This window comes from Ranitomeya variabilis, chromosome 2 (genome assembly GCF_051348905.1).
Source record: "Ranitomeya variabilis isolate aRanVar5 chromosome 2, aRanVar5.hap1, whole genome shotgun sequence".
Taxonomy (NCBI): domain Eukaryota; kingdom Metazoa; phylum Chordata; class Amphibia; order Anura; family Dendrobatidae; genus Ranitomeya; species Ranitomeya variabilis.
In genome coordinates, this window is record NC_135233.1 from 770,138,017 (window position 1) to 770,150,752 (window position 12,736).

Sequence of the window (12,736 nt, forward strand, 5' to 3'; positions counted from 1 at the left end):
TTCAGCTTAAGATAAGTTCTGCTAGTTTTTGGGTGTTTCCCTGCTTATGACCTTCTGTTCAGTTTAAGTTATGTCTCTTTTGTCCAGATTGTCATTATGAAATATTCCGGCTAGTTGGAAGCTCTGGGGTCGCAGATTTGTCCCTCCACACCGTGAGTCGGTGTGGAGGTTATTTTTGTAAACTCTGCGTGGACATTTAGTTTTTATACTGACCGCACAGTAGCCTTTTCTATCTCTGTCTATTTAGATAGTTTTGGCCTCCTTTGCTAAAATCTAGTTTCATTTCTTAGTTTGTCATTTTCCTCTCCACTCATCGTCAATATTTGTGGGGGGCTATCTTCCTTTGGGGGTTTCTCTGAGGCGAGATAGGTTTCCGTTTCCATCTTCAGGGGTAGCTAGTTCTTAGGCTGTGAAGAGGCGTCTAGGCAGAGATAGGAACGCTCCACGGCTATTTCTAGTGTTGGTGTTAGGAGTAGGGATTGCGGTCAGTAAAGCTACCACCTCCTCAGAGCTTGTACATTATTTGTTTACCCACCAGGTCATTTCTGTGCTGCTTCGTAATCACTAGGTCATATCAGTGATTTCTGTCTGTGGAGCTGCCACCTCCTCTGAGTTTCTCCATGATTGGTTTTACCCACCAGGTCATCTCAGTACCGCTCCGTAACCACCAGGTCATAACACCACGCACAGCCGCCCGCACTCGGCACCGCCACGCACAGCCGCCCGCACTCAGCATAGCCACGCACAGCCGCCCGCACTCAGCACAACCACGCACAGCCACCCGCACTCAGCACAGCCGCGCACAGGCGCCCGCACTCAGCACAGCCACGCACAGCCGCCCGCACTCAGCACAGCCACGCACAGCCACCCTCACTCAGCACAGCCACACACAGCCACCCGCACTCAGCACAGCCACGCTCAGCCGCGCGCACTCAGCACAGCTGTGGCATTCAGCACAGCCACGCACAGCCGCCCGCACTCAGCACAGCCGCCTGCACTCTGCACAGCCATGCACAGCCGACCGCACTCAGCACAGCCACCCGCACTCAGCACAGCCACGCACAGCCGCCCGCACTCAGCACAGCCGCCCGCACTCTGCACAGCCGCCCGCACTCTGCACAGCCACGCACAGCCGCCCACACTCAGCACAGCCACGCACAGCCGCCCGCACACAACACAGCCGCCCACACTCAGCACAGCCGCCCGCACTCAGCACAGGCGCCCGCACTCAGCACAGCCACGCACAGCCGCCCGCACTCAGCACAGCCGCCCGCACTCAGCATAGCCACGCACAGACGCCCGCACTCAGCACAGCCGCCCGCACTCAGCACAGCCGACCTCACTCAGCACAGCTGTCTGCACTCAGCACAGCCACGCACAGCCACCCGCACTCAGCACAGCCGCGCACAGCCGCCCGCACTCAGCACAGCCACGCACAGCCGCCCGCACTCAGCACAGCCACGCACAGCCGCCCGCACTCAGCACAGCCGCCCGCACTCAGCACCGCCACGCACAGCCGCCCGCTCTAAGCAAAGTCACGCCCGCACTCAGCACAGCCACCTGCACTCAGCACAACCACGAACAGCCACCCGCACTCAGCACAGCCACGCACAGCCGCCCGCACTCAGCACAGCCACGCACAGCCGCCCGCACTCAGCACAGCCACGCACAGCCACCCGCCCTCAGCACAGCCACGCACAGCCGCCCGCACTCAGCATAGCCGCCCGCACTCAGCACAGCCGCCCGCACTCAGCACAGCCACCCGCACTCAGCACAGCCACGCACAGCCGCCCGCACTCAGCACAGCCGTGCACAGCCGCCCGCACTCAGCACAGCCACCCGCACTCAGCACAGCCACGCACAGCCGCCCGCACTCAGCACAGCCGCCCGCACTCAGCACAGCCGCCTGCACTCAGCACAGCCGCCCGCACTCAGCACAGCCGCCCGCACTCAGCACAGCCACGCACAGCCGCCCGCACTCAGCACAGCCACGCACAGCCGCCCGAACTCAGCACAGCTGCCCGCACTCAGCACAGCCACGCACAGCCGCCCGCACTCATCACAGCCACGCACAGCGGCCCGCACTCAGCACAGCCACCCGCACTCAGCACAGCCATGCACAGCCGCCCGCACTCAGCACAGCCACGCACAGCCGCGCGCACTCAGCACAGCTGCCGCACTCAGCACAGCCACGCACAGCCGCCCGCACTCAGCACAGCCGCCTGCACTCAGCACAGCCACGCACAGCCGACCGCACTCAGCACAGCCACCCGCACTCAGCACAGCCACGCACAGCCGCTTGCACTCAGCACAGCCGCCCGCACTCTGCACAGCCGCCCGCACTCAGCACAGCCACGCACAGCCGCCCACACTCAGCACAGCCACGCACAGCCGCCCGCACTCAACACAGCCGCCCGCACTCAGCACAGCCGCCCGCACTCAGCATAGCCGCCCGCACTCAGCACAGCCACGCACAGCCGCCCGCACTCAGCACAGCCGCCCGCACTCAGCACAGCCGCCCGCACTCAGCACAGCCACGCACAGCCGCCCGCACTCAGCACAGCCGCCCGCACTCAGCATAGCCACGCACAGACGCCCGCACTCAGCACAGCCGCCCGCACTCAGCACAGCCGACCTCACTCAGCACAGCTGTCTGCACTCAGCACAGCCACGCACAGCCACCCGCACTCAGCACAGCCGCGCACAGCCGCCCGCACTCAGCACAGCCGCGCACAGCCGCCCGCACTCAGCACAGCCACGGACAGCTGCCCACACTCAGCACAGCCCCCCACTCTCATCACAGCCGCCCGCACTGGGCACCGCCACGCACAACCGCCCGCACTCACCATAGCTACCCACAGCCGCCTGTTGTGAATTCCGCTCTCGGGCTCCCTCCGGTGGTTATAAGTAGCATTTTTGTGGGTTCTGCTCTTGGGCTCCCTCCTGTGGTTTTGAGTGGTATGGCTGCTTCTTGGATTTAGCAGCAGCAGCTGTTTTCACTGATCGTCTTTTTGGCTCGGCTATATTAGTCTGGCCTTTTCCCTAATTCAATGCCAGTTGTCAATTGTTGAGCTTGGAGTCATGGCTCTCTGAGGATTTCCCTGTCACTCTGACCATTTCAGCAAATCTAAGTCCTTGCTTGTCTTTTTGCAGTTCACTTGTTGTGGACTTTGTTGTTTAGCTCTTTCTGTGTTTTGCTCATTTGTCCAGCTTATTAGTAGGTATCTAGTCAGCTAAGCTGGAAGCTCTGGGCAGCAGAGTTTGCCCTCCACACCTTTAGTCAGGTGTGGAGATTTTTGCATTTCTCTGCGGTGGACTTTTTCTAGTTTTTATTACTGACCGCACAGTGTTCTGTCCTGTACTAATTCTTTCTAGCTAGTACTGGCCTCCTTTGCTAAATCTTGTTTCATACTACGTATGTCATTTCCTTCTCCTCTCACAGTCATTATTTGTGGGGGGCTGTCCTATCCTTTGGGGATTTTCTCTGAGGCAAGATAGCTTTCCTATTTCTACCTTTAGGGGTAGCTAGATCTCCGGTTGTGACGAGGTGTCTAGGGAGTGACAGGAACATCCCACGGCTACTGCTAGTGTCTGTGTTAAGATTAGGAACTGCGGTCAGTATAGTTATCACCTGCTCAGAGCTAGTCGCATGTCGCTCCTTAATCACCAGACCATAACAGCCGCCCGCACTCAGCATAGCCACGCACAGCCACCCGCACTCAGCTCAACCACAGACAGCTGCTCGCACTCAGCACAGCCGCGCACAGCCGCCTGCACTCAGCACAGCCGCGCACAGCCGCCCGCACTCAGCACAGCCGCGCACAGCTGCCCGCACTCAGCACAGCCACGCACAGCCGCCCGCACTCAGCACAGCCATGCACAGCCGCCCGCTCTCAGCACAGCCGCCCGCACTCAGCACCGCCACGCACAGCCGCCCGCACTCAGCACATCCGCCCGCACTCAGCACAGCCACGCACAGCCGCCCACACTCAGCACAGCCACGCACAGCCACCCGCACTCAGCACAGCCGCCCGCACTCAGCACAGCCGCCCGCACTCAGCACAGCCACGCACAGCCGCCTGCACTCAGCACAGCCGCCCGCACTCAGCACAGCCACGCACAGACGCCTGCACTCAGCACAGCCGCGCACAGCCGCCCGCACACAGCACAGCCGCGCACAGCCGCCCGCAGCCGCCCGCACTCAGCACAGCCATGCACAGTCGCCCGCACTCAGCAGAGCCGCCCGCACTCAGCACAGCCACGCACAGCCACCCGCACTCAGCACAGCTGCCCGCACTCAGCACAGCTACCCGCACTCAGCACAGCCGCCCGCACTCAGCACAGCCTCACACAGCCGCCCGCACTCAGCACAGCCGCCCGCACTCAGCACAGCCACGCACAGCCTCCCGCACTCAGCACAGCCGCCCACACTCAGCACAGCCACGCACAGCCGCCCACACTCGGCACAGCCACGCACAGCCGCCCGCACTCGGCACAGCCATGCATAGCCGCCCACACTCAGCACCGCCATGCACAGCCGCCCGCACTCGGCACTGCCATGCACAGCCGCCCGCACTCGGCACCGCCACACACAGCCGCCCGCACTCAGCATAGCCACGCAATCTCAGCACAGCCACCCGCACTCAGCACAGCCACGCACAGCGGCCCGCACTCAGCACAGCCACGCACAGCGGCCCGCACTCAGCACAGCCACGTACAGCCACCTGCACTCAGCACAGCCATGCACAGCCGCCCGCACTCAGCACAGCCACGCACAGCCGCGCGCACTCAGCACAGCCGCCGCACTCAGCACAGCCACGCACAGCCGCCCGCACTCAGCACAGCCACGCACAGCCACCCGCACTTAGCACAGCCGCCTGCACTCAGCACAGCCACGCACAGCCGACCGCACTCAGCACAGCCGCCCGCACTCAGCACAGCCACGCACAGCCGCCCGCACTCAGCACAGCCGCCCGCACGCAGCACAGCCGCCTGCACTCAGCACAGCCACCCGCACTCAGCACAGCCGCCCGCACTCAGCACAGCCACGCACAGCCGCCCGCACTCAGCACAGCCACGCACAGCCGCGCGCACTCAGCACAGCCGCCGCACTCAGCACAGCCACGCACAGCCGCCCGCACTCAGCACAGCCACCCGCACTTAGCACAGCCGCCTGCACTCAGCACAGCCACGCACAGCCGACCGCACTCAGCACAGCCGCCCGCACTCAGCACAGCCACGCACAGCCGCCCGCACTCAGGAAAGCCGCCCGCACGCAGCACAGCCGCCTGCACTCAGCACAGCCACGCACAGCCGCCCGCACTCAGCACAGCCGCCCGCACTCAGCACAGCCACGCACAGCCGCCCGCATTCAGCACAGCCGCCCGCACTCAGCACAGCCGCCCGCACTCAGCACAGCCGCCCGCACTCAGCACAGCCACGCACAGCCGCCCGCACTCAGCACAGCCGCCTGCACTCTGCATAGCCACGCACAGACGCCCGCACTCAGCACAGCCGCCCGCACTCAGCACAGCCGACCTCACTCAGCACAGCTGTCTGCACTCAGCACAGCCACGCACAGCCACCCGCACTCAGCACAGCCGCGCACAGCCGCCCGCACTCAGCACAGCCGCGCACAGCCGCCCGCACTCAGCACAGCCACGCACAGCCGCCCGCACTCAGCACAGCCCCCCCACTCTCAGCACAGCCGCCCGCACTGGGCACCGCCACGCACAGCCACCCGCACTCAGCATAGCCATGCACAGCCATCCGCACTCAGCATAGCCACGCACAGCCGCCCGCACTCAGCTCAACCACACACAGCTGCTCACACTCAGCACAGCCGCGCACAGCCGCCCGCACTCAGCACAGCCGCGCACAGCCGCCCGCACTCAGCACAGCCGCGCACAGCCGCCCGCACTCAGCACAGCCACGCACAGCCGCCCGCACTCAGCACAGCCACGCACAGCCGCCTGCACTCAGCACAGCCACGCACAGCCGCCCGCACTCAACACAGCCGCCCGCACTCAGCACAGCCACGCACAGCCGCCCACACTCAGCACAGCCACGCACAGCCGCCTGCACTCAGCACAGCCATGCACAGCCGCCCGCACTCAGCACAGCCACGCACAGCCGCCCGCACTCAGCACAGACACGCACAGTTGCCCGCACTCAGCAGAGCCGCCCGCACTCAGCACAGCCACGCACAGCCGCCCGCACTCAGCACAGCTGCCCGCACTCAGCACAGCTACCCGCACTCAGCACAGCCGCCCGCACTCAGCACAGCCTCACACAGCCGCCCGCACTCAGCACAGCCGCCCGCACTCAGCACAGCCACGCACAACCTCCCGCACTCAGCACAGCCTCCCGCACTGAGCACAGCCACGCACAGCCACCCACACTCGGCACAGCCACGCACAGCCGCCCGCACTCGGCACAGCCATGCATAGCCGCCCACACTCGGCACCGCCATGCACAGCCGCCCGCACTCGGCACCGCCACGCACAGCCGCCCGCACTCGGCACCGCCACACACAGCCACCCGCACTCAGCACAGCCACGCACAGCCGCCCGCACTCAGCACAGCCACGCACAGCCGCCCGCACTCAGCACAGCCACGCACAGCGGCCCGCACTCAGCACAGCCACGTACAGCCACCTGCACTCAGCACAGCCACGCACAGCCGCCCGCACTCAGCACAGCCACGCACAGCCGCGCGCACTCAGCACAGCCGCCGCACTCAGCACAGCCACGCACAGCCGCTCGCACTCAGCACAGCCACGCACAGCCACCCGCACTTAGCACAGCCGCCTGCACTCAGCACAGCCACGCACAGCCGACCGCACTCAGCACAGCCACGCACAGCCGCCCGCACTCAGCACAGCCGCCCGCACTCAGCACAGCCGCCTGCACTCAGCACAGCCACACACAGCCGCCCGCACTCAGCACAGCCGCCCGCACTCAGCACAGCCACGCACAGCCGCCCGCACTCAGCACAGCCGCCCGCACTCAGCACAGCCGCCCGCACTCAGCACAGCCACGCACAGCCGCCCGCACTCAGCACAGCCGCCCGCACTCAGCACAGCCAAGCACAGCCGCCCGCACTCAGCACAGCCGCCCGCACTCTGCATAGCCACGCACAGCCGCCCGCACTCAGCACAGCCGACCTCACTCAGCACAGCTGTCTGCACTCAGCACAGTCACGCACAGCCACCCGCACTCAGCACATCCGCGCACAGCCGCCCGCACTCAGCACAGCCGCGCACAGCCGCCCGCACTCAGCACAGCCCCCCCACTCTCAGCACAGCCGCCCGCACTGGGCACCGCCACGCACAGCCACCCGCACTCAGCATAGCCATGCACAGCCGTCCACACTCAGCATAGCCACGCACAGACGCCCGCACTCAGCTCAACCACACACAGCTGCTGACATTCAGCACAGCCGCGCACAGCCGCCCGCACTCAGCACAGCCGCCCGCACTCAGCACAGCCGCGCACAGCCGCCCGCACTCAGCACAGCCACGCACAGCCGCCCGCACTCAGCACAGCCATGCACAGCCGCGCACACTCAGCACAGCCGCCGCACTCAGCACAGCCACGCACAGCCGCCCGCACTCAGCACAGCCACGCACAGCCACCCGCACTTAACACAGCCGCCTGCACTCAGCACAGCCACGCACAGCCGACCGCACTCAGCACAGCCGCCCGCACTCAGCACAGCCACGCACAGCCGCCTGCACTCAGCACAGCCGCCCGCACTCAGCACAGCCGCCTGCACTCAGCACAGCCACGCACAGCCACCCGAACTTAGCACAGCCGCCCGCACTCAGCACAGCCACGCACAGCCGCCCACACTCAGCACAGCCGCCCGCACTCTGCATAGCCACGCACAGATGCCCGCACTCAGCACAGCCGCGCACAGCCGCCCGCACTCAGCACAGCCGACCTCACTCAGCACAGCTGTCTGCACTCAGCACAGCCACGCACAGCCACCCGCACTCAGCACAGCCGCGCACAGCCGCCCACACTCAGCACAGCCGCGCACAGCCGCCCGCACTCAGCACAGCCACGCACAGCCGCCCGCACTCAGCACAGCCCCCCCACTCTCAGCACAGCCGCCCGCACTGGGCACCGCCACGCACAGCCACCCGCACTCAGCATAGCCATGCACAGCCGTCCGCACTCAGCATAGCCACGCACAGCCGCAGGCACTCAGCTCAACCACACACAGCTGCTCACACTCAGCACAGCCGCGCACAGCCGCCCGCACTCAGCACAGCCGCGCACAGCCGCCCGCACTCAGCACAGCCGCGCACAGCCGCCCGCACTCAGCACAGCCACGCACAGCCGCCCGCACTCAGCACAGCCATGCACAGCCGCCTGCACTCAGCACAGCCACGCACAGCCGCCCGCACTCAGCACAGCCACGCACAGCCACCTGCACTCAGCACAGCCACGCACAGCCGCCCGCACTCAGCACATCTGCCTGCACTCAGCACAGCCATGCACAGCCGCCCGCACTCAGCACAGCCACGCACAGCTGCCCGCACTCAGCACAGACACGCACAGCCACCCGCACTCAACACAGCCACGCACAGCCACCCGCACTCAGCACAGCCACGCACAGCTGCCCGCACTCAGCACAGCCGCCCGCACTCAGCACAGCCACGCACATCCGCCCGCACTCAGCACAGCCACGCACAGCCACCCACACTCAGCACAGCCACGCACAGCCACCCGCACTCAGCACAGCCACGCACAGCCGCCCGCACTCAGCACAGCCACGCACAGCCGCCCACACTCAGCACAGCCACGCACAGCCGTCCGCACTCAGCACAGCCACGCACAGCCACCCGCACTCAGCACAGCCACGCACAGCCGCCCGCACTCAGCACAGCCGCCCGCACTCAGCACAGCCGCCCGCACTCAGCACAGCCACGCACAGCCGCCCGCACTTAGCACAGCCACCCGCACTCAGCACAGCCACCCGCACTCAGCACAGCCACGCACAGCTGCCCGCACTCAGCACAGCCGCCCGCACTCAGCACCGCCACGCACAGCCGCCCGCACTCAGCACATCCGCCCGCACTCAGCACAGCCACGCACATCCGCCCGCACTCAGCACAGCCACGCACAGCCACCCACACTCAGCACAGCCACGCACAGCCACCCGCACTCAGCACAGCCACGCACAGCCGCCCGCACTCAGCACAGCCACGCACAGCCGCCCACACTCAGCACAGCCACGCACAGCTGTCCGCACTCAGCACAGCCACGCACAGCCACCCGCACTCATCACAGCCACGCACAGCCGCCCGCACTCAGCACAGCCGCCCGCACTCAGCACAGCCACGCACAGCCACCCGCACTCAGCACAGCCACGCACAGCCACCCGCACTCAGCACAGCCACCCGCACTCAGCACAGCCACGCACAGCTGCCCGCACTCAGCACAGCCGCCCGCACTCAGCACAGCCACGCACATCCGCCCGCACTCAGCACAGCCACGCACAGCCACCCACACTCAGCACAGCCACGCACAGCCACCCGCACTCATCACAGCCACGCACAGCCGCCCGCACTCAGCACAGCCGCCCGCACTCAGCACAGCCACGCACAGCCACCCGCACTCAGCACAGCCACGCACAGCCACCCGCACTCAGCACAGCCACCCGCACTCAGCACAGCCACGCACAGCTGCCCGCACTCAGCACAGCCGCCCGCACTCAGCACAGCCACGCACATCCGCCCGCACTCAGCACAGCCACGCACAGCCACCCACACTCAGCACAGCCACGCACAGCCACCCGCACTCAGCACAGCCACGCACAGCCGCCCGCACTCAGCACAGCCACGCACAGCCGCCCACACTCAGCACAGCCACGCACAGCCGTCCGCACTCAGCACAGCCACGCACAGCCACCCGCACTCAGCACAGCCACGCACAGCCGCCCGCACTCAGCACAGCCGCCCGCACTCAGCACAGCCGCCCGCACTCAGCACAGCCACGCACAGCCGCCCGCACTTAGCACAGCCACCCGCACTCAGCACAGCCACCCGCACTCAGCACAGCCACGCACAGCTGCCCGCACTCAGCACAGCCGCCCGCACTCAGCACCGCCACGCACAGCCGCCCGCACTCAGCACATCCGCCCGCACTCAGCACAGCCACGCACATCCGCCCGCACTCAGCACAGCCACGCACAGCCACCCACACTCAGCACAGCCACGCACAGCCACCCGCACTCAGCACAGCCACGCACAGCCGCCCGCACTCAGCACAGCCACGCACAGCCGCCCACACTCAGCACAGCCACGCACAGCTGTCCGCACTCAGCACAGCCACGCACAGCCACCCGCACTCATCACAGCCACGCACAGCCGCCCGCACTCAGCACAGCCGCCCGCACTCAGCACAGCCACGCACAGCCACCCGCACTCAGCACAGCCACGCACAGCCACCCGCACTCAGCACAGCCACCCGCACTCAGCACAGCCACGCACAGCTGCCCGCACTCAGCATAGCCGCCCGCACTCAGCACCGCCACGCACAGCCGCCCGCACTCAGCACATCCACCCGCACTCAGCACAGCCACGCACATCCGCCCGCACTCATCACAGCCACGCACAGCCACCCACACTCAGCACAGCCACGCACAGCCACCCGCACTCAGCACAGCCACGCACAGCCGCCCGCACTCAGCACATCCACGCACAGCCGCCCACACTCAGCACAGCCACGCACAGCCGTCCGCACTCAGCACAGCCACGCACAGCCACCCGCACTCAGCACAGCCACGCACAGCCGCCCGCACTCAGCACAGCCGCCCGCACTCAGCACAGCCGCCCGCACTCAGCACAGCCACGCACAGCCGCCCACACTCAGCACAGCCACGCACAGCCGCCCGCACTCAGCACAGCCACGCACAGCCGCCCGCACTCAGCACAGCTGCCCGCACTCAGCGCAGCTACCCGCACTCAGCACAGCCGCCCGCATTCAGCACAGCCTCACACAGCCGCCCGCACTCAGCACAGCCGCCCGCACTCAGCACAGCCACGCACAGCCGCCCACACTCGGCACAGCCACGCACAGCCGCCCGCACTCGGCACAGCCATGCATAGCCGCCCACACTCGGCACCGCCATGCAGAGCCGCCCTCACTCGGCACCGCCACGCACAGCCGCCCGCACTCGGCACCGCCACACACAGCCGCCCGCACTCAGCATAGCCACGCACACTCAGCACAGCCACCCGCACTCAGCACAGCCACGCACAGCCGCCCGCACTCAGCACAGCCGCCCGCACTCAGCACAGCCACGCACAGCCGCCCGCACTCAGCACAGCCACGCACAGCCCCCCCACTCTCAGCACAGCCACCCGCACTGGGCACCGCCACGCACAGCCGCCCGCACTCAGCATAGCCATGCACAGCCGTCCCCACTCAGCATAGCCACGCACAGCCGCCCGTACTCAGCTCAACCACACACAGCTGCTCGCACTCAGCACAGCCGCGCACAGCCGCCTGCACTCAGCACAGCCGCGCACAGCCGCCCGCACTCAGCACAGCCGCGCACAGCCGCCCGCACTCAGCACAGCCACGCACAGCCGTCCGCACTCAGCACAGCCATGCACAGCCACGCACACTCAGCACAGCCGCGCACAGCCGCCCGCACTCAGCACAGCCGCGCACAGCCGCCCGCACTCAGCACAGCCACGCACAGCCGCCCGCACTCAGCACAGCCGCCCGCACTCAGCACCGCCACGCACAGCCGCCCTCACTCAGCACCGCCACGCACAGCCGCCCGCACTCAGCACATCCGCCCGCACTCAGCACAGCCACGCACATCTGCCCGCACTCAGCATAGCCACGCACAGCCACCCGCACTCAGCACAGCCATGCACAGCCGCCCGCACTCTGCACAGCCACGCACAGCCGCCCGCACTCAGCACAGCCACGCACAGCCACCCACACTCAGCACAGCCACGCACAGCCGTCCGCACTCAGCACAGCCACGCACAGCCACCCGCACTCAGCACAGCCACGCACAGCCGCCCGCACTCAGCACAGCCGCCCGCACTCAGCACAGCCACGCACAGCCGCCCGCACTCAGCACAGCCACGCACAGCCACCCGCACTCAGCACAGCCACGCACAGCCGCCCGCACTCAGCACAGCCACGCACAGCCGCCCGCACTCAGCACAGCCGCCCACACTCAGCACAGCCGCCCGCACTCAGCACAGCCACGCACAGCCGCCCGCACTTAGCACAGCCACCCGCACTCAGCACAGCCACCCGCACTCAGCACAGCCACGCACAGCTGCCCGCACTCAGCACAGCCGCCCGCACTCAGCACCGCCACGCACAGCCGCCCGCACTCAGCACATCCGCCCGCACTCAGCACAGCCACGCACATCCGCCCGCACTCAGCACAGCCATGCACAGCCGCCTGCACTCAGCACAGCCACGCACAGCCGCCCGCACTCAGCACAGCCACGCACAGCCACCTGCACTCAGCACAGCCACGCACAGCCGCCCGCACTCAGCACATCTGCCCGCACTCAGCACAGCCACGCACAGCCGCCCACACTCAGCACAGCCACGCACAGCCGCCCGCACTCAGCACAGCCACGCACAGCCGCCCGCACTCAGCACAGCCGCCCGCACTCAGCACAGCCGCCCGCACTCAGCACAGCCACGCACAGCCGCCCGCACTCAGCACAGCCACGCACAGCCGCCTG